Consider the following 20,268-nt stretch of genomic DNA (forward strand, 5'->3'; position numbering starts at 1 on the left):
AATAGAAAAGGGGAAATGAAAGACAAATTGGAGACAAAAGAAACCTTAAAGATTCAACATTTCTCCTTGACTTTTGTACCTTGTCCACACCAAGCTCTCCCAAGGTCATGGACACTTAGTTGCTTGTATATGCTCCTCTGTTTTATATTCCTTTTAAACCTGAACTCTAATGACAGTAACACACTTTGGAGCTGTGTTAGGAAAGGGAAACCGAGGTAGTTAGTTGCTTCCTTGACTGACTTTTGCTCACACTTTCTGGAGCTTTGCTGATTGATATCCCACCCTCCTTCTAACCACACCATCTCGGTCACAGCACTGAGTCCTGAGATGACAAAGATTAAAGAAATGAAACATTCTAGATTTGCCTTGTTTTGCTTAAAAAAAAAAAAAAAAGGTAGCCTGTGACTGCTCGAGTTTGTACTCTGAAAATAACTCACCAACAAAAGAACAAAAAAAAAAGGATTTTTTAAAACATGTTCACTTTTGGCACTTTAATTTTTTTTTAATTTTTGAGATTAAAATATAATTACATCATGAACCCCTTTTCTCTCCCAAACCTTTCATGTACCTCCCTGTGCGCTCTCTCAAATTCATGGTCTTCTTATTTTATTTTTTATTCAGAGCTCTTATCACTCAAAATGTTGCAATTCATAACTTATAAATATAAAAACTAACTTTGTAGGAGGAGCCAGAGGGTTGAGAACACCACGTGAACAGCCCTCAGACTCAACTAACCAGGGCTCACAGAAGCTCGTGGGGACTGAAGCAACAATCACAGAGCTTGTGTAGGTCTGCAGTAGGTCCTCTGCACTTACCTTATGGTCGTGTAGCTTAGTGTTCTTGTGGGTCTCCTAACAGTGGGAGTCAGGGAGGGATATCTCTGATTCTTTTTGCCTGAGCTTAGAACTCTTTTACTCCTACTAGGCTGCCACAACCAGCTACACTGCCATGATATGAGGATTTGCTACCAGTCCTATTGTATATTGTTGGGCTATGCTCAGTGGATATCCCTGGGAGGCCTGCCTGTTTTTCAGGGGGTGGGCAGAGGAGGAGTTGATCTGGGAGTAGAGGGGAGGTGGGGGAGGGACTGAGAGGAATTGAAGGAGAAGAAAATGCAGTCAGGATGTAATGTATAAAAGAAGAATATAACACAAAACAAACAAAAAAATCTAGCTTTATAGAGACTCCTCCGTCCTTGGAAGCAAAAAGTAAGGACTGATGCCTGGCAAGTAAGAAGAACCAGTTCCATCTGGTTCTCCAGCTCTGAACAGAATGAAAGTAGTCCTTCTTTCATCAAAAGCCTGTCTACTTCCATTTCTTTCTTCAATGACCTAAAGGTTTTATCAGACAAGTTTTTACTTGCTTGGTTAGAGCTATCCTAAGATATTTTTCATGGTTAATGTGAAACGTACTATTTCCCTGATTTCTTTCTCAGACTAATTATCATTTGTATGAAGGAAAGCTATTGATTTTTTGTGTGTCAATTCTGTATCCTGCTGTTTTTCTGAAAGTATCTATCAGTGTAGAAGTTTCCTGGTGAAGTTTTTAGGGTCATATGTGTGTACTGTCATATCATCTGCTGATAAAGATACTTTGACTTCTTCCTTTCCTATTTGTATCCCTTTGATCTCCTTCGGTTCTCCTAATGTTCTAGCTAAGAATTCAAGTGTTCTATTGACTTAAGTATGGAGAGAGTAGACAACCTTGTCTTGTTCCTGATTTTAGTAAAAATGCTTTGAGTTTCTCTCTGTTTAGGTTGGTGTTGGCTATGGGCCTGTTGTGGGCCTGCTTTAAGTTGCCTTTATTATGTTGCAGTATGTATCTTGTTTCCCTGGTCTCTCTAGGACTTTTATCATGAAGGGAGGCTGGATTTTGTCAAAGGCCTTTTCTGCATCGAGTGTGTGTGTGCGTGTGTGTGTGTGTGTGTGTGTGTGTGTGTGTGTGTGTGTGTGTGTTCCTAAATATATAAATACAATATGCTCAGTCTATGTATAATGTAGCTTGTACATTTCATGTTTTCAGGGCTGACCATTTAACATGCTAACATGGAAGGAGGAAAGCTCATGAAGCCTCATTTCTAGACAAAGAACTACAGACAACTAAAGAAGGTAGAATATGGAAAAATAGTCTTTCCTGGGGAAAAGCACGTAAGTTGGCTATCCAATACCAAAGGGTCAGTTCTGTGTTTTCCATACAGGGTCTTACTATATAGCCACAAACTCTCTAAAACTCATGCTCTAAAATTCACAACCCTGCTTCAACCTGTCAAGAGTTAGGATTACAGGTGTGTGTCACTGCACCAGACTCAAGAGGGGGTTTTCTAACAGAAGCTGTGCCTGGATGGGGAGTGTAATGAAGCCTCTCCCCTTCCACATCTCTATGTTTTTATAAGGACACCTTGTGGAGTCAAGAGTGACATGATAAAGGATAAGCAGGTAGTTTGGAAAATTCTCAGGAGGCCACAGAAGTAGCATTACTAAGAGAAGTAAATGTAAGCAGAACATGAATTCTAAACCAGCTAATGTTTTCATGGTATGTGTCAGCCTTTCATCACCATGTGGTAATAACTCTAGGGCACGTAAAAGAATGTGAAGGGTATTGAAATGGAAGAAATTGGGAAGCTACACTAAATTCAGATGACTCATTGTAGAAAGATGGTAGTGGGGACAATCAGTCTTCCGGATGATGTTTAGAGCCTCCAAGCTAAGTCAATGATAGGTCAAAGAACTTCAGTGCCCATTACATACTCCTGGGGTAGAGTTCCTACATGGAACCAAAAAGTGTTCCTTATGTCCAGAATAAGAACCCAGGGACAAAAACACTGAGTAGATGGTGTGTGCACCATGGAGTATTAAAAACCAAGTGAGTTAGAAGAGCATGCCACATAGTCTTTAATCTACCCATTAAATAAAAATGTCCTTGTCATAACAGCTAATGAGGTGTGCTGCACTAAACAATTCATGTGTTATATGACCAGTGACTCCAATGAATATGTCTTCTGCAGAACAGATTCTATGTCCTAAGCCTTGAGAGGAAAACACACGCAACTGACAATAACCCAAAAGATGAGGAAACTAGTGAAATTGCTTGAGAAGAGAGAAGGGAGAGTCGCCATGTACTCTATCGCTGAAGCTTCTTTTCCCTTTCCAAGAAAATTTAACACCTAAGAATTCGAGCATGGTCTGTTAAACTTCAAAGTGGGCACTGCTAAAGGAATACTCCTTGGATAGGGTCATATTTGCCTCTCTTAAGGAAAATCTGAAGCTACTTTAGACAATGTAGAATTGCAATTCCCAGAGTCCAGTGGATACACCCCTGCTGACTCACTACGGAAGCCTGGAAAACCAGACCACCCTGGCAAACTGTCTAGAAATGTCATTCAGCTCAGTTATTCTATAAAGTCATCAGCAGTTACAGGTGTCCTTGGGCTGGAAAGTGGAACCTGGTGGGTGGCCTGGATAGCAGTGTGTGCTTTGTAGCAGACAGACAAAGACTTGAAGTTTGGGCCATGAGAAAAACCTGAAGGAGGTGCTCAACTCCAGGGGAAATGCTGGTCCACATTAAGACTTCAAAATCAACAAGGAGCATCTACCCACGTGCCAGCCTTGGCTTTGTTAAAGGAAAGCCCCAATTGCTTTAGGGAACATGTCATTGTATTCCGAAAAACACAAGCAGAAATGCTTCCAAGGTATGAGTAACAACAAAACTTGCATATGTAGTGAGTTAAGCTTGTTAAAACTATTTTGCACAAATGATTGTGTTGAATCTCCAAAGCTCCAAGGGCAGAAGAAAAGTAGATATCCTATTATTGCACTGTGTCCACCTTCCAGGCTTATTATGAGGCTAGAAATGAAATGATAGATGAAAATATCCTTCCACCCCAGCAAGAACTGACCTGGTCCATCTGCTCTGCATACAGAGGTCTTTATCCACGAGAAGCCCATACAGACATGTTGGGAAGGTTACCACCTCAGACATCTCTGTCACTAAATGACTCATTCCATCTTTGTAATATTTGTGGTCACCTAACCCAATTAAAGCTCGCATTTCTGGAATGCTCATTTACCAGAAGAAAGCAATTTACTTCCCCTGTCCTTAGCTCTATCCTTCCTCTTTGATTGCTCTCTTGAAACAGCCACACCTTAGTCTAGCAGCTTGATCCTTTGGAATTTATGCACCCCCACACTGTCAGGGAGAGATCTCAGAGTTTTTCATTATCAAGAATTGCTTCACACTATCCCAACTGATACATCTACCTAAAGCTCAAGGGATGATCCCAAAAGATGGAGCAGAAATATTGTAAGAACCAGAGGACTAGGAAGTTTGCTGTGAGATTTTGTCATATAGAAATGTCAAAAGCTATATCCATGAAGTCTCACCAACGTGGCTGCCTAACAACAATTAACAAAAAAAAAAAAAAAAAGAGGCCATGAATTTCAAAGAAAGCAACGCTGGATATGTGGGAAGGTTGAGCAAGAGAAAGAGGGAGGGAGAAATAATGTAACTATATTTATAATCTCAAAAAATATTGAAAAAATACATAAAGAATGGCTCTACACCCAAAATCACAAGTATAAATTATCCCTCCTCTAACCCTTTTCTCCAGTGCTCTCCTGACTGTGAATGTCCACACCCACTCTCTAAATTCATAGAGTCCCCAACTTCTGTTTTCATTTCCTGAGTCTATCAGCCTCCTAAACAAGACTACAAGTCATTAGACATTTGATCTTGTCACTCCCCAGCAACCTCAAATCCAATAGTATTTCTCAATATGGCAGTTAGGCAGCAAACTCTCACCACAAGATCAATGCTATTTTGGAATCTAGAAGGGTGAGCACTGAGTCAACATTAACCATTCAGATTGTTGTCAAACAAACACACAGTGTCTGACCTCGGGACCTCAAGAACTCTCCTCAATCTTTTTACTTGACTAACTCTGTTCTTTACTCCCCCTGGGTAAGTGTTGGTTTCAATGATCTAAAAATGCATTTCTGTATCTACCAAGGGATCTTACTAAGGATTGTGCCCTTATTTTACACAGACAACATGATTTCTTCTTCATTTCAAAAGCTGATGTTTGAAGAAGAGGAAAATCAGAGGCTTGTGATAAAATAAAAGTGATTTTTTCCAGATTCCTCCATTCCCAAGGCCAAGAAATAAAGACATTCTCAAGGCTCATCCAATGCTCTCTTAGTTGCAGAGGTTCACCTCATTTACATTTACTTTGGAATCTCTGTTAACCTATCCAGATCTCTCTCTAAGCATCATGAAAATTTCAAGTCAGCATTTCCACATTGTCTAAAAAGCACCTCAAAATCCCATACCAGGCTGGAATGTGCTTGATACACAACCATGAGGACCTAAGTTCAAAATCACAGAAGCCATGAAAACTCTGAAATGGTAAAGGGCATCTCAGTGTTCCTACAGTGAGGTAGAAGGCAAAGATAGAAAAATCCCTGAAAACTTACAGGCCAGGAAGGCTGGTCTATACAGCGGTGAACAACAGAGGCTCTGTATCAAATGAGGTGAAAAGCAAGGACCAGTATTCATAGTTGTTCTCTGACTACATGCATGCCATGACTTACTTGGACCCATATGCAAATGAAAACACACACATGTACATACATCAATTTTTTTAAACTCAAGCCACAATTAGACTTTCCCTTTCCATCTCTGCCTGTCTATATCTTACACACACACACACACACACACACACACACACACACACACACACACACACCTTCTTTTATCTCCCATGCACTAAAACACCACCCAAGTTCAAGTCCTTGAGATAGAAACCTGGTAGACATCCTTGCTCCCTCCCTCTACCCAACCCAGTCCATCAACAATATCTACACACATTATCGCCTAATCTTCTCTAAAGTCCAATCCCTTTTCCCTGTTCAAATAATGAACAACAACCTGCTCAAATAAGGAAATTAAAGCTGAAAGAGGTCAAGAGATTGAGCAGTATCACACAACCTATATTTAAAATTAAAGAATTTTACCTCACTGGGTGGGGAGTTTTTTGTTTGCTTTTTTTTTTAAGTCAAAGATACCACTAAGAAATACAAATGAGACTATGGCAACTGAAAGACAGGCAGGAAGGTTCCCTACAGCCAAATAAGGAAGTATCATTTTCATCTAGTGCCAAGTCACATGTAATATAGCCCCACAGCCCAGGTGATTTAAAAAAAAAAAAAAAAAAGCATCAGAGGATGACATCACATCCAGACCCAAACATGATGTCAGCCTAAATTCACCTCAAACAGATCACTAACTAACTACCTTCCACATGAAATGTGACCAGAAACGAGGTGTTGGGATCTGGCACCTGCATGTAGCAAAGATAATCGTGTTCAAGAATGAGATGTCTTCAATGGCATCCTAAGGAGCCTTCTTTTTAGTCACCAGAAACAAAGAGAAACTCAGGCTCCATGCTAAAAAAAAAAGGATCCAGTGCATTTTATTGTCTGAGAATGATAGAGACAATGACTCATCTGGCTTTAGAACTGAAGAGATTGGAAACCACACACCAAGCCCGCCTGAGACATTCCTTCGTAGGCCTGTTTAACTCTGTACCTAGGTGGCAAGTGTCTGAAGACTCCAAGAGGGCTGGTGAGAACTGCCTACTGGGTACAGGTGTGTGCTCCCAAGCCTGCCTACCTGAGCTTGACCCCTGCAACCTCGTGGTGGAGGGAGAAAATGGACTCTTGGAAATTGTTCTCTGACCTTCACATGTATGAACCCACATGCATGCACCATGCACACACACAAAATAACTCAAAATGATTAAAATGTATAAAGACCCCAAAGAACTCTCCTGAAATTCATGCACTAGTAAAGAATTGATCTTCTTTTACTCCAACTCTTTTTGGAGGGTTCACTAATTAGTTTTCAGTTATCACTGGACAAAAAAAAATACCTAACAGAGGCAATTCAACAGAGTAGTTGATTGTAGAGTAGAGTCCATCCTGGCGGGGAAGGCACAGTGAACAACTAGGCCTGTGGCAATGAGGACTTGCACTGGTAACTTCTCACACGTTAACCTACCAGGGAGCAGTAGTTATTGCCCAAGTGCTACCACCTCCCAAAACAGCACTGTTTTCTGAGCCCAAATCCATGAGTCTGGTGGGGTGGGGGGGGATTTCAAATTCAAATCATAACAAAGGGCTTTGCTGTAAATGCTGAGTATATCCTATTGATCGGCATAATAAGGATGATGCAGTAAGAATAGCTAACATTTTTTAACAGTTGCTAAAGATCTACAAAGGACTAAATGTTTCACATACTTGAACAAAGTCAGTCCAAATGGGTGCTACTATTCCCATTTTTACAGAGAAAACTAAGACACCAGAGGGAAATAACCATCGTCATACATCTTGTACATATTTAAATGAATAGGCATTCCTAATCTAAAAAAAAGTGGCCAAAAAACTGAGCTTATGTAATTTTTTTATTCCAAATGAAGAAATAAAGAAACCTTTTAACACAGGACTGCTCTTTAACTAGTGAGTTAGAAAAAAAGTGTCAGGCAAAGTTATGTATGGTTGTGAGCTACCATGTGGATGCTGGGGACCAAACCACTGAATCATCTCTCCGGCTCTAAGATCTTTATTTTTTACACTCATAGGGCTGAGCCCTCAAACTTCAAGCATAAAATGAAAGAAAACTGAATTTGATTCTTTATTGATAAGTGGGTTGTTTTTGCCAGAGTCCAGAAATGGGAAGCCTGGAAGGGAATGCCAGACTCAGAGCCTGAATCTCTCTCTGGTCCTCATTATTGCTGATTGCCAAGTATTTCAGTTTTATCTGTCCCTTGTTTGGGGCTCTCTGTCTAGTTCTGACTAACCATTTATGTAAAAACATGCTTCACAGGCTGGAGAGATTGCTCTCCATTTAAAAGCACTTCCTGATCTTCTATAGGACCTGGGTTCAATTCTTCAATAATGAACAGTGATGTGGAAGCATAAGGCAAATATATCCTTTCATTCACAAGTTGCTGTTGGTCATGGTGTTTCATCACAGCAATAAAAATTCTAAGACATCATCTCTCTAGAACTGTATCTCTTTGTCTTCCTAAATGTGTGCCTAACGAAAACTCCATTTGTACTGGAGGCTGCGTCTACCTTTATACCATGTTTCGGGCTTTAAATTCATTCTGAAAAAAAAGTATGAGCTTTTAAAATGCAATTTTCACTGAATTAAACATATATATAAACATGTATTTGTAAAATTATCATACTTACCTGGGTGTCTGCAGGCAAGAAGATACAGGGATGTTTTTGAAATTTAGGGGGAAATAATTCTAACATACCTGCAAACTGAAGAATACATGGCTCTTGTAGACAACTTATAAGTTAATTTCTGGAAAGAAGTTGAAAGCATTTCTCTCAACTGTGGGGATCTTTTCAGTTTAACATCCACTTTTATCAAAATAATCCATGACACCATTACAACCTCCTAATAAAAAGGGTAGTCACCTATTTGGGATTAGGTAGTTGTAGAATCAAAATAATTAATCATTTGGGAGGAGTGAGAACAAAGGCAAAAATCAAGATTAACTCCTAGTTTTCAGAAACAAGTAACAGAGACTCATTAACTATGATGGTAAGGGTTGATGGAGAACAGGCTTCCAACAGATGGTAGTAATGAAGCATTAGGAGTACTGACTTGGACATAGAAAATTAAACATCAAAGTGAAGATGTTGAGTAGAAACTTTGTTGTGCATTCTTCATGTATTAAGCTATGGAGAAATTTACCCCAAGGTTTGGCAGTCACTAGTGTGCAGAGGATAGTCAAAGGTATTTAAAGGCTAGTACATTAGGAAAAGAGAGTTTCTGGCATCAGTCAACAGGTAGAGAATTCAGGCTAAGAAAAATAAGCCAAGAAAGAGACTGAGGACAGAGAACCAAGACGATGTGATGACAGAAAGACTCGTCAACTGTACTAGTGTGCCTTCTTACTCACCATATAACTCAACTTTCTGTTACTTCTGCCCGTGCCTTGATTGGAGACACTCAGGGCTGTCCTCCACTATCTCACTACTCACTTTGCTCCTACTAATCTTTTGCCCCGGAACTTACTCTCCCTATCCATACTATTTGTCTTTCAAGACAGAGCAAGAAGGCTATCACTTTACATTGCATGTCCCAACTCCACTAAGAAAAATGATCTCATACTCCATAATACCCTACAAACCACTATACGTCAAACTGTATTCTGTTTTATTCTATAATGGTACATATATCAAGTCATCTGGGATATACATACATACACACATACATACATACATTCTGTATGCCCCAATCACACTGTTTTACAGGCCTCAATCCTCATGATACGCTCAAGTGCATGGCTTGCAATAGGTGTTCAGTAAAGATCTTAAATGGATCAAACTAAAACATATAATTCTCAAATATTCAAAAATATCTTCAAACAACAACTACTTTTATCATTTCAGAGTTCTGGTGATCAGCATGGAATCAGCCACACCAAATTCAAAGGAATTACTGAGCTATTTCCCTAGCCATCTTAGAAATGTAAGAGGGTGACAATTCTTGAGTGTTTTCTCAAGTCCCCTCTTATTTTACAACTATAGGAGGGAGGAATGAAGAAAAAGAAAAAGCAGGGTGATGGGAGCAACTTTGCTGTCATGTGCTTCACCTGAACACATACTAATAACTATTTAAAGACTCATTAAACAAACCTTTTCCCAAGATCTTGGGTTGAAAAAAGTAAGAGTCTTGTGGGTGAAATGACCAGTGATCCATGAACTTTAAACGATAAATCTGTAATGCAAAAACAGCACCAGTGTGAAGCTTAGATACCAGGAATCAGTTAGCAGTATTAGAAGACTGAGGAGAGTAGATTGGGAACATTCTCATGACAAAAACAAACAAACAAACAAAAAACATCACAACATATTGATATGTATGTAAGATGATGGACTGTTAATTACCATGACTTAACCATTTTGTGGTGTCATACATGAATCAGAACATCACACTGGGAAGTATATTTAGAATTTTTGTCAACTATGCCTCAATGAAAAATAAGTAAATATTATAAACTAACATGGCAGGGATATGATAAATAACAAATCTGAGTTTAATCACAATAAGTCAGGGAGCAGAAAGAGTAAGGGCTTTCAACAGGGTCCAAGCTAGATTTCATCCTCAGCTGCATTGTGTGCTATTTACATCATTCCAAACCACATCACATCATCCCAAACCAACATTACATCATCCCAAATCAATAATACATCATCACAAACCAATATTACATCATCACAAACCAGCATTACATCATCCCACACCAATATTACATCATCCCAAACCAATGTCTCAGCTTTTCTGAACTTTTGTTTATTCACACAAAACAAGGCAAGAATACCTCTTATAACAATTCAGTGGGTTATCATAAAAAAGAAATTCCCAGCATCAAGCAGGTTTATAATAAGCAGCAGACATTGGTACTGTGACAAATTCTAAGAGACTGTGTGTGGCCTGTTTAGCACTACCTAATATGATCACCTAGTATGGTTTAGTATACAGCAAGCCTCTCCTGGATGCCATATGTGCTCTAAATTCTCAAAGAAGCATCGGTTATCTATGTGGTGAAGAGCATGTACTCTGCAGCCCCATCATGTAGTAGCTGTGTGACCTTGGAAAAATTATTTCCTTAAACCCAGTTTCTTCATCTGTGAAAAGGAAAGAACAGCAATGCCTATCTCACAAAACCACTGTAAGGACTACTAAAGGAACCAATGCCTATCAATTGTTTGTCATAAGTGCAAACACAGGCCACTGTGATGGTTATTGTTTCCATGGTATTGCTCTGGACCAAATAAACAAATGAGGGGTTTGTAGGCTGACAAATGTCCAAAGACAAGCAAGAAGTTGGCCAGAATCTAGGTGTTCTGATGCAAAGACAGCAATCTCACAACCACAGCCTTCTTCATACTGATGTCTAGACAGGCTGCCTAGTAAGATTCAGCTCTATCACCTACAAGGGTGGGGGGTCTCAATACTTGGAGGGGAGAGGGAGCTAGAAGAAAGAGAAGGGGCGAAGAGAAGGGGGAAGAGGACATGAGAGAGCAGAAAGATTTAGTCAAGGGAAGAACAGAAGAGAGCAAGAAAAGAGATACCATAATAGAGGGAGCCATTTATAGGTTTAAAGGGAATTCTGGCAATAGGGAAATGTCCAGAGATCTACAAGGATGACAGCAACTAACAATCTAAAAAATAGTGAAGAGGCTACCTTAAATGCCCTTCTCCAATAATGTGATTGATGACTACCTTATATGCCATTCTAGAGCCTTCATCCAGTAGTTGATAGAAGCAGAAGCAGACACCCACAGCTTAATACTGAGCTGAACTCTGGAATCCAGTTGCAGAAAGGGAGGAGTGATGAGCAAAGGAATCAAGATCAGGCTGGAGAAACCCACAGAAACAGCTGCCCTGAACAAGGGGTTGCTCATGGACCCCAGACTGATAGCTGGGAAACCAGCATTGGACTGTTTCAGACCCCTTGAATGAGGACGTCAGGAGGTCTGGGCAGTCTATTGGACCTCTGGTAGTGGATCAGTATTTATCCCTACTACACAAATGGACTTTGGGAGCCCACTCCACATAGAGGGATACTCTCTTAGACTACACTCACAGGGAAGGGTCTAGGCCCTGCTCCAAATGATGACAGACTTTGAAGATCCCCCATGGAAGGCCTTAACCTCCCTGGGGAACAGAAAGTGGTTGCCATAGGGGGTAGGGAGAGCAGGGGAGGAGGGGAGGGAGAGGGAACTAGGATCAGCATGTAAAATAAGCTTGCTTCTGATTTAAAATTGGTCCAATTACAATTATAAAAATAAAAAAATTTAAAATTTTTAAAAAATTTAACAAAAAGAAAATCTAGACTATGTTTCCTTTTCTTCTTTATTATTATTTTTTTTATTTTAGAGGCACTCATATTTACATATCCATCCCCCCATTCCCTCATCCTCCCATCCTCCCATGTTCCTCACCAACCCCCCAACCCATCCCCCACCTTCTCCCCAGGGATAGTGAGGCCCTCCACCAGGGACCTTCAAAGTCCATCATATTATTTGGGGGAGGGCCTAGACTCTCCTTGCTGTATCTGGGCTGCAATAGTATCCCTCCATAGGGAATAGGCTCCCAAAGTCCATTTGTGGTCTAGGGTTAAAGACTGGCTCCACTGTTAGAGGTCCCATAGCCTGTCTTGGCCTCCTAGCTAGCACCCACATTCAAAGGGCCTGGTTCAGTCCAATGCTGTTTCCCTAACTTTATGACTAGGGTCTCCATGCTCTCACTAGGTCAGGTCAACTGTTTCTGTGGGTTTCTCCAGCCCCGTCTTGGCCCCTTTGCTCATCCCTCCTCCTTCTCCACAATTGGATTCCAGGAACATGGTTCAGTGCTTACTTGTGGGTGCCTGTTTATGCTTCAAACATCTACTGGATGAAGGCTCTAGGAATGGCAACCAAGGTAGACGCCAATCTCATTATAGGGGAAGGGCATCAATGGCATCTTCTCCACCACTGCCTAGATTCTTAGTTGGGGTCATCCCTGTGGATCCTCTAACATTTCCCCTGTGCCAGACCTCTCTCCAAACCTGTACTGTCTCCCTCTATCAAGGCAACTCCTTTCTTGCCCTCCTCTATTCCTCCCCTGTCTCAGTCCTCTTGTTCTCCTCCCCCTTCTTCCCTTCCCACCTCCTTCCTCTCCACCCCCATCCATGCTCCCAGTTTGTTCAGCAGTTCTTGTCCCCCTCCCCTTCTTTGAGGGACTATGCAATCTTCTCTTGGAGTCAAAACCACTCTGAGACACCATCTTACTCCTATCAGAACGGCTAAAATCAATAACACCAATGACAGTCTATGCTGGAGAAGATGTGGAGAAGGAGGAACACTCCTCCATTTCTGGTGGGAGTGCAAATTTGTACAACCACATTGGAAATCTATAAGGCAGTTTCTCAGGAAAATGGGAATCAGTCTACCTTAAGATCCAGCAATTCCTCTCTTGGGCATATACCTAAAGAATGCACATTCATACAATAAGGACATATGTTCAACCATGTTCATAGCAGCACTATTTGTAATAGCCAGAACCTGGAAGCAACCTAGATGCCCCTCAACTGAAGAATGGATACAGAAAATGTGGTACATTTACACAATGGAGTACTACTCAGCAGAAAAAAAACAATGGAATCTTGAAATTCACAGGCAAATGGCTGGAACTAGAAGAAACCATCCTGAGTGAGGTAACCCAGTCACCAAAAGACAAACATGGTATGTACTCACTCATATATGATTTTTGAAACATAGAGCAAAAGATTACCAGTCTACAATCCACACTGCCAGAGGAGTTAGTCTCCTTTTCTTAAGAAGTGTTAAATACCTTTTTAAGGGCGTGGGGGAAGGTCTTACACTGTAGTCTAGGCTGCTCAGGACTTCACTATGTAGACCAGGATGGTCTTAAACTCCCACAATCCTCCTGCCTCCATCTCCCAGATGCACCACTAGTTTTTGTTCATCCTACATATTGTCATGAAAATGCAACTGCCTCTAACTCCATTCCTTCATTTCATTCACTAATCATTCACTAGTTCATTTCATTCATGGGTATCCTGCTCTAGGGAACATGGAGGGCTCTGAAGATAAAACAGGAAGTGATTCAGAGAGTCAGACATGCTCTATGCCTTCAAGAAGCCACAGTGTAGCCTTAACAATTTCAAGAGTGCTAGAAAAGCACTGAAGTTTGGTTTTTGTGGGGGAGAAACTGTTAAAAATCTTGAAGTTTTAGTGAAAGAAGCAATAAGTCTAGTAAGGTCACAGGTACAAATGTACTGGAAAGTCAGAAATAAGAGGAAGGCAGTTCTCTTTATCCAGCTACCAAGGCCTCCCTTGCTTTGTACACTGAAATAGATCTTATTTCAAAACACAGCTAGTGAAATGTCAATGGTTGTCGTAGGATTTTAATTAATTCAAGACAAGATTCCTGAGAGTGGCTGATGAACTCTAAAATGTAAGGCTGGTGATGATAGATAACATATACGAGCTAAAAATAAAATCCAATCTGAGTATAATTATAACCTGACCTATAAGGGGGAAGTTCACTATGGCCACTGACAGTAATGGAGTATTTTAAGGCCCTCCATTAAAAATCTCCTGAAACAGTGGCAGTTCTCAACCTGTGGTTCAACAAAGACAGATTTATGTATGTGTGTGAGGAGAGTTTTGTTTGTCTGTGCTGGAGATCAAACACAGTCTCTCATGAATTAAGGTTCTTTGAATAAAACACACCTAGGCTTGCTATAAGAAGACATAATCTCCAGGACTTAGGATCCTTCCAAAGCCCTAATAGGAAACTGCCAACTGCAAATTCAGAGCATTAGTTTTAAGAGGCTTTGTACATAATTGCCTTTAGAGAAAGTTCAGACAAATTAACAGATTGTTAAGCAAGTTCTTTCACAATAACTATACAGTGGAGTTATCTGGGGTTTACAAAAGTCCCCAAGTTAATCTCAAGTTTAACACAATTATGTTCTTTTAAAAGCATAACTCTTTGGGAATGGAATCATTACAAGCTCAAGTCTGGAAAAGGATACAACTCTCACTTAACTTGGTGAGTAAAAAGAGAGAGCTATAGAAAAACTGGAAAAGAGTTCCTTCAGGTTTCAAAGACAGGAAAGGAAAGCCTGAGCTGATAGTGGATAGCGAGGAGAGAACAGAAGCACAGAAAATCTCTCTCACCCTCAGCCCAGCATGCTTCTCAAAGGAGGAAGATGAAGCAATTGCAGAGCCCACAAACCAGAGGAAGGAGTGCACAGGAAGGGGGTGGGGTGGAACACGGGGCTATAGACTCCGAAACAGGATGAAGTCAGTCTATGTGAGGTTCAAGAAGCCCAATTAGACAGAATGAACATCCAAGTGTTTCCTGAAGTCATTCATTCAGGACCACATCCTGATTTCAAACACCATGGAGACACAGAGAGAAAAGCTACAAAATGGGAAGACTTTCAATACTCCCTCTGCTTTTCACTTGTTGGAGCCGATCTGACCTCCCACCTTGAACACCTCAGGGCAGACACTGCATCCAGCGGTGGTGAAACACTTGGGACTATAGGCATGCACCACCACCGCCCAGCTGGAGGTTTGTAGAGAATAGAAAGGAACTTTCCCTAAAGTCTCCAGCCATCCCGCTGAGGAGAATGCAAGTACTTTTCAAATGTGTCAATACACTGTGTGAGAACTTGCATTCAGTTAAGGTTGGATTCCCAGCACCCACAAGGCACCTCACAGCCATATATATAGCTCCTGTTCTAAAGGATCTGATGCCCTCTTTTGACCTCTGTGGGCACCAAAAACACACACAGTGTGGGCATACATGCAGGCAAAATATTCATAAACATGAAATAAATACATTTAAATAAAAATATTGTTTCTCCATTATTATTATTCATGCTTTTAAAACAAATTCTTTGCAGGAGACTACATAGTAAGAAAATGTATGCTAAGGTAGGTAAACATCCTTTCAATTTAAAAAAAAATTTAAAACTGGGACTTGGTCTTTTGAAATGCATACATGAAAGTGGGTCACGAAGTGCTTTGTAACTTGAATTCCCAGTGCTGTCCTTAAAAGAATCAGGAAAGTCCATCAGGGTCCTAAAGAAACTTATGCTGGCAACTTTTGCCCCCTAACCTTTTTGCCCAACCAGGATGAAAATGTGGGCTAAACGTTTCCTCTCTAACTGACTCACTTGGCAGAAGAAGAAGTCCAGATGCCCGGAAGAAGAGAAAGACGCAAGAAAAAAAACCTGATGGGGAAGGCAACACAGGAAGGGGTGGGGTGGGGGGGAGGTGAGTGGAACATGGTGTTTTCTCATTAAGCTGGTTTTTAAGAATGAGGACAAAAATGGAAGATGCACCAGGTACCTTCACCAATGAATTTGACCTCTAAAACACATTCTTAAAGTGACCTGCATACCAAGCTGGATTAATAACTAATGTCATGCTTTTAGAATTACTAATAATTCAGTAGGTATATGATAATAATTTTTTAAATATTTTTTCTTTTATAAAAAATATTTTTTCTCATATAATATATCCTGATTACAGTTTTACCTTCCTCTACTCAGTTACTCCCTACCTTCCTTACCATCCAGATCCTCCCTTTCTGTCTCTCATTTTTAAAACCAACAGGCTACTAATGGATAGTAATAAAATAAAGTAAGATATAATAAGGTAAAACACAAATTAATACTTTGGAATGGGACAAAACAAACAAACAGAAAGAAAAGAGCCCTAGAAATAGCACAGGAAATAGATACAATAGACACAGAGACCCACTCAGTCACACACTCAGGAGTCACATAAAATATTAAGCTGGAAGCCACAATATACGTGCAAGGGACCTATAGGGTATAAAGAGATTGTGTGTGTGTGTGTGTGTGTGTGTGTGTGTGTGTGTGTGTGTGTGTGTGTGTGTGTACAGTAAAAATCAAAAGAGTTTTTTTTTTAAATAGAAAGAGCTCTGAAATGACATTGAGACAAGGAACCTCCAAAGATGCCTTTGAGCTTGTTTTCTGTTGACCATCTACTCCTGAGTAGTTTGTTTCCCAATGAGACTCCCTTGGACGAAACTAAATTCACTTTTGCAAGTGGTTATCAATTGAAGATTGCTTCTGGGTTAGAGATGGGTGCATGTGTCCATTTTTCCTTTCAGCTCAGACCCTGTGCACACTGCCTCAGTCTCTGTGAGTTCATGTGAGCTTTGCTCATGTTGATTTAAGGGCCTTATTCTCCCAAGTGTCCTCCATCTTTCTGTCTTTTACACTCGTTTTGCCTCCTCTTCCATGGGGTTCCCTGAGCTCTGAGGGGAGGGATATGATAGACACTAAACTTCCCCATGTTGCAAAGGAAAAAATCTGAACCTCAAGAAAAATTGGTGGTAACCACCTTTTGGTTCTGTGCTAATAATTCTATGTCTCATGACAATGTTTACTAAAGTATTTGTTTTTATATTCTCTAAGAAGACTGGAGGATTCTAATAAGGCAGGTTAAGTGCTGGGTGTGGTGACTCACACCTGCAATCCGTAAGAAGCTGAGGTGGGACAATCGCCTCACATTCAAAGTTAGTATGCACTCCATAGTGAATTCCAGGTAAGCCTGGGCCACAAGTAAGAGCATCAAAAGAACAGCAAAATAACCATAATAAATTGGTAATTGCTGTCTCTGAATGCAAAGATCCGAGCAACGCCCTCAGGGTTCAACATGAAAAAAAAAAAAATTCTTGCTGACTAGCTTCATGAGAGACAAAAAAGAAAACAGAAAAAAAAAAAGTAGGAAATGGGGAGAGAAAAAATGTTTAATGTAACTCTAAGACACTGGTGTAACTGGCACCAATAACTTCATTCTGGGATCATTATTTTGTTTCACAAACAGCAAATGCTAAAAATGTTGAGAACCCTTACTCTTCCACCACCAGGTATAATTGGCATGTGCTAATCAGGTGTGAAATATCAACTGACTAAAGGAAAGAGAATTAATCTGAAAACATCACATCATGTGTGGCTAACAGCCACCTAGTCCTCCCTCCCCTGCCCTCTGCTTCATGCCTCTGAAATGTATGTGCCCATGAGAGGAGCTGTAAAAAAGAGATTAAAGTCAAATGGCAAGTCTAACACCCTCCATAAGCATCAGCTCTTGTCCCCACTGCTAGGGCTCCCACTGTTCTCCATTTCTCTTCTGCCAGACTCATTCCCAGAAGGGATGTTACAGGTACAGCTTCCCTGTGGCGTGTGGAAGACTGAGGGCAAGACTGGACATGGATATGGGCAGCAGTACTTACTTAGCAGTCCAATATTTCTGTTAAAGTCTTTTTATTTGAAAATATTATCAACCAGCACATCAACCTAGTGATTCAACAATATTGCTTTTATTGTAAAACAAACTCAACCTAGTTTAAAATAATAGCACATTTCCAGAAGCATAATAATACTGGCAGCTGCAAATAGTGAATTCCAGGTAAGCCTGGGCCACAAGTAAGAGGTCCTAGCCGAGTAAGCAGATCTCTGTGAGTTCGAGGCCACCCTAGTCTCCAGAGCGAGTGCCAGGATAGACTCCAGGATAGACTACACAGAGAAACCCTTTCTTGAAGAAAAAAAAAGTACAAAGGTCCTGAGGATGAGACATGCACCACTGATGTTTGGGAAACAATGAAATAAAGCATCAACATCAGTTTTTACAATCCAAGGAGAGGGGAAGAAGGACCACATTTTCAAATGGGCAACTCTCTCACTTATCAGAAATTTTGAAGCAAATGCAGTCTTCATCCGGATCAGTACATTAATATGTGCCCCACATCTGAACATCAGTAGATTTATAGACAATCAAATTCATGGAGAATACAAAACTCTCAATTGTTTTAAAAAAAAGTGAACAAATTTTAGCCAATCACCCTGAACAACATAGACAAAACTATAAATGCTAAAAAGTAATTTAAAGTTTCAAAATCAAAACTTTATAATGTCTTACAACTATAACGAAGAAAAAAACCCATAATTTTAAACAATTACAATTCCTGTATAAAAAGTATTGCAATCACATCAAAAATAATAGTAAATTACTGGGAGTATCATGAAATGTCATTGTAAACAGATTCCCAAGGCATGTGCACATAGCTGTGGCAATGTTACCAAATCATGTATTTTATGGACAGAATTGAGTAGGAGAGTTAAACATTATCATTCTTGTATGCTTACATAAAAGAAAAGTCGGAATTCAGGTCACTCTTGCAAAAACATCAGCACTTTAGGGGAGAGGATTCAAAGACATCAGCTAAACCTTCTCCAACGGAACAAGGCCAAGGTTAACATCATGGTCACCTTGCTACTGTGTCTGAGTATTTTCCCAAAGACAGTGTGGACTGAGACTTGCTGGACCCGTGTTTCAGGAGCATTGGTGGCCAGAGAAGGCAACGTGAATTCCTGGTGAGGTGTGGACCAGATGGCATGTGTTATGTGATATGCTGGCAGATCTAAGGCCATTCTCTGCCAGCCCCTTCCATGAGTACTTATCCACTTTCTGCTTTTTAAAGACAGGAAGTAATGATGTGAAGTGTTGACATCTGTGAATTATGACATTTTCGTGACTATTGTAACTATTTGTGACATGCCCATTAAGGCAGAAGAGCATATTGTTCACTTGTCTACATCTCGTGCTAAGTCAGTTCCAGAAGCACTGCCAGTATTCAGCAAATATTCGGTGAACAAATCAATAAACAGGTAAGTGAAGGTTTCTTCCCCCAGAGAGATGGTAGAAGGAATTTGGAACAGAAAATAGGAAAAATAACTTCAGATACTCGAAGTCAGACCATTTATTTCTTGGCTTCCCCCAGCCAAGCCCAATAAAACTGAGCTGGCAGTGATCTCACCACAGAACCTGCTCGACAAGTCCTGCTCTCCAGCCAAGCAGGTCTGGCAACTTCTGAACAACACAGCAAACTAGGCTCATGGATTCCCAGAGAAAATCTGCCCTGCTAAGATAGAGCTGATTGCCCACTGTGGAGTCTGGCCAGTTATACTGAGATCATGGCATATTGAAAAGGTTGAACTTTAGTCACACATAAATTAAGGCGAAGGGGCAGGGCTACTCCCTACTGTATCTGGGTGACATTTTTTTCCCCTCTGAAAATGAAAAAGTTTCTTTTGAATCTGTAAATTGTCTTAAATAGAGAAAAACATAGATCCAATGGATTCAGCTTTTTATGGCAAGAAGTCATTAAATGTCGTTATTTGGAAGGTTTTCATCTTCTTGAAGTAAGTGTCTAGAGTAAGGGGCTCAGAGAATAACTAACTAGCAAAATTAAATGACTTGGGGGCTTCCCTCCTCCCCCAATGTCTTCCTGCCTCAGCCACTATTAAGATAGGCACAGTTGAAACTAACACAGTAAATTCCAAATGTTTGTTATAATTTACATGATGGGATGTTAAGAAGTCACCACTATTGATGATCTGACTCACCCTGTGACACAGGAGCACAAAGACAAGGTAGCGTGATGACTTCACACATGAACAAACCATAGCGGTTTCTGTATGTACTTTTACATATATAAATCCACACTTTGGGGACTAAAAACAGGGATATCCTCTTGCAGGAGGGAGCCGTTGTTGCCCCCCCTTTTTTTAAGTCTTCAGACATTTGGCATTTATTTGCTTTACTTTTAGCTTAGCAGACAAAATAATGTGTTTCA

The 20,268-nt window shown here is 40.4% G+C and overlaps 1 long non-coding RNA gene across 8 annotated transcripts in view; it reads right to left on the bottom strand.

Annotated features, from left to right (window-relative positions):
• The window catches only part of LOC103160605, a 151,398-nt gene that overhangs the window by 93,862 nt on the left and 37,268 nt on the right, over nucleotides 1-20,268 (bottom strand). The gene's annotated exons all lie outside the window — the stretch shown is intronic.

The sequence above is a fragment of the Cricetulus griseus genome, chromosome 2, assembly GCF_003668045.3.
Source record: "Cricetulus griseus strain 17A/GY chromosome 2, alternate assembly CriGri-PICRH-1.0, whole genome shotgun sequence".
NCBI lineage: Eukaryota > Metazoa > Chordata > Mammalia > Rodentia > Cricetidae > Cricetulus > Cricetulus griseus.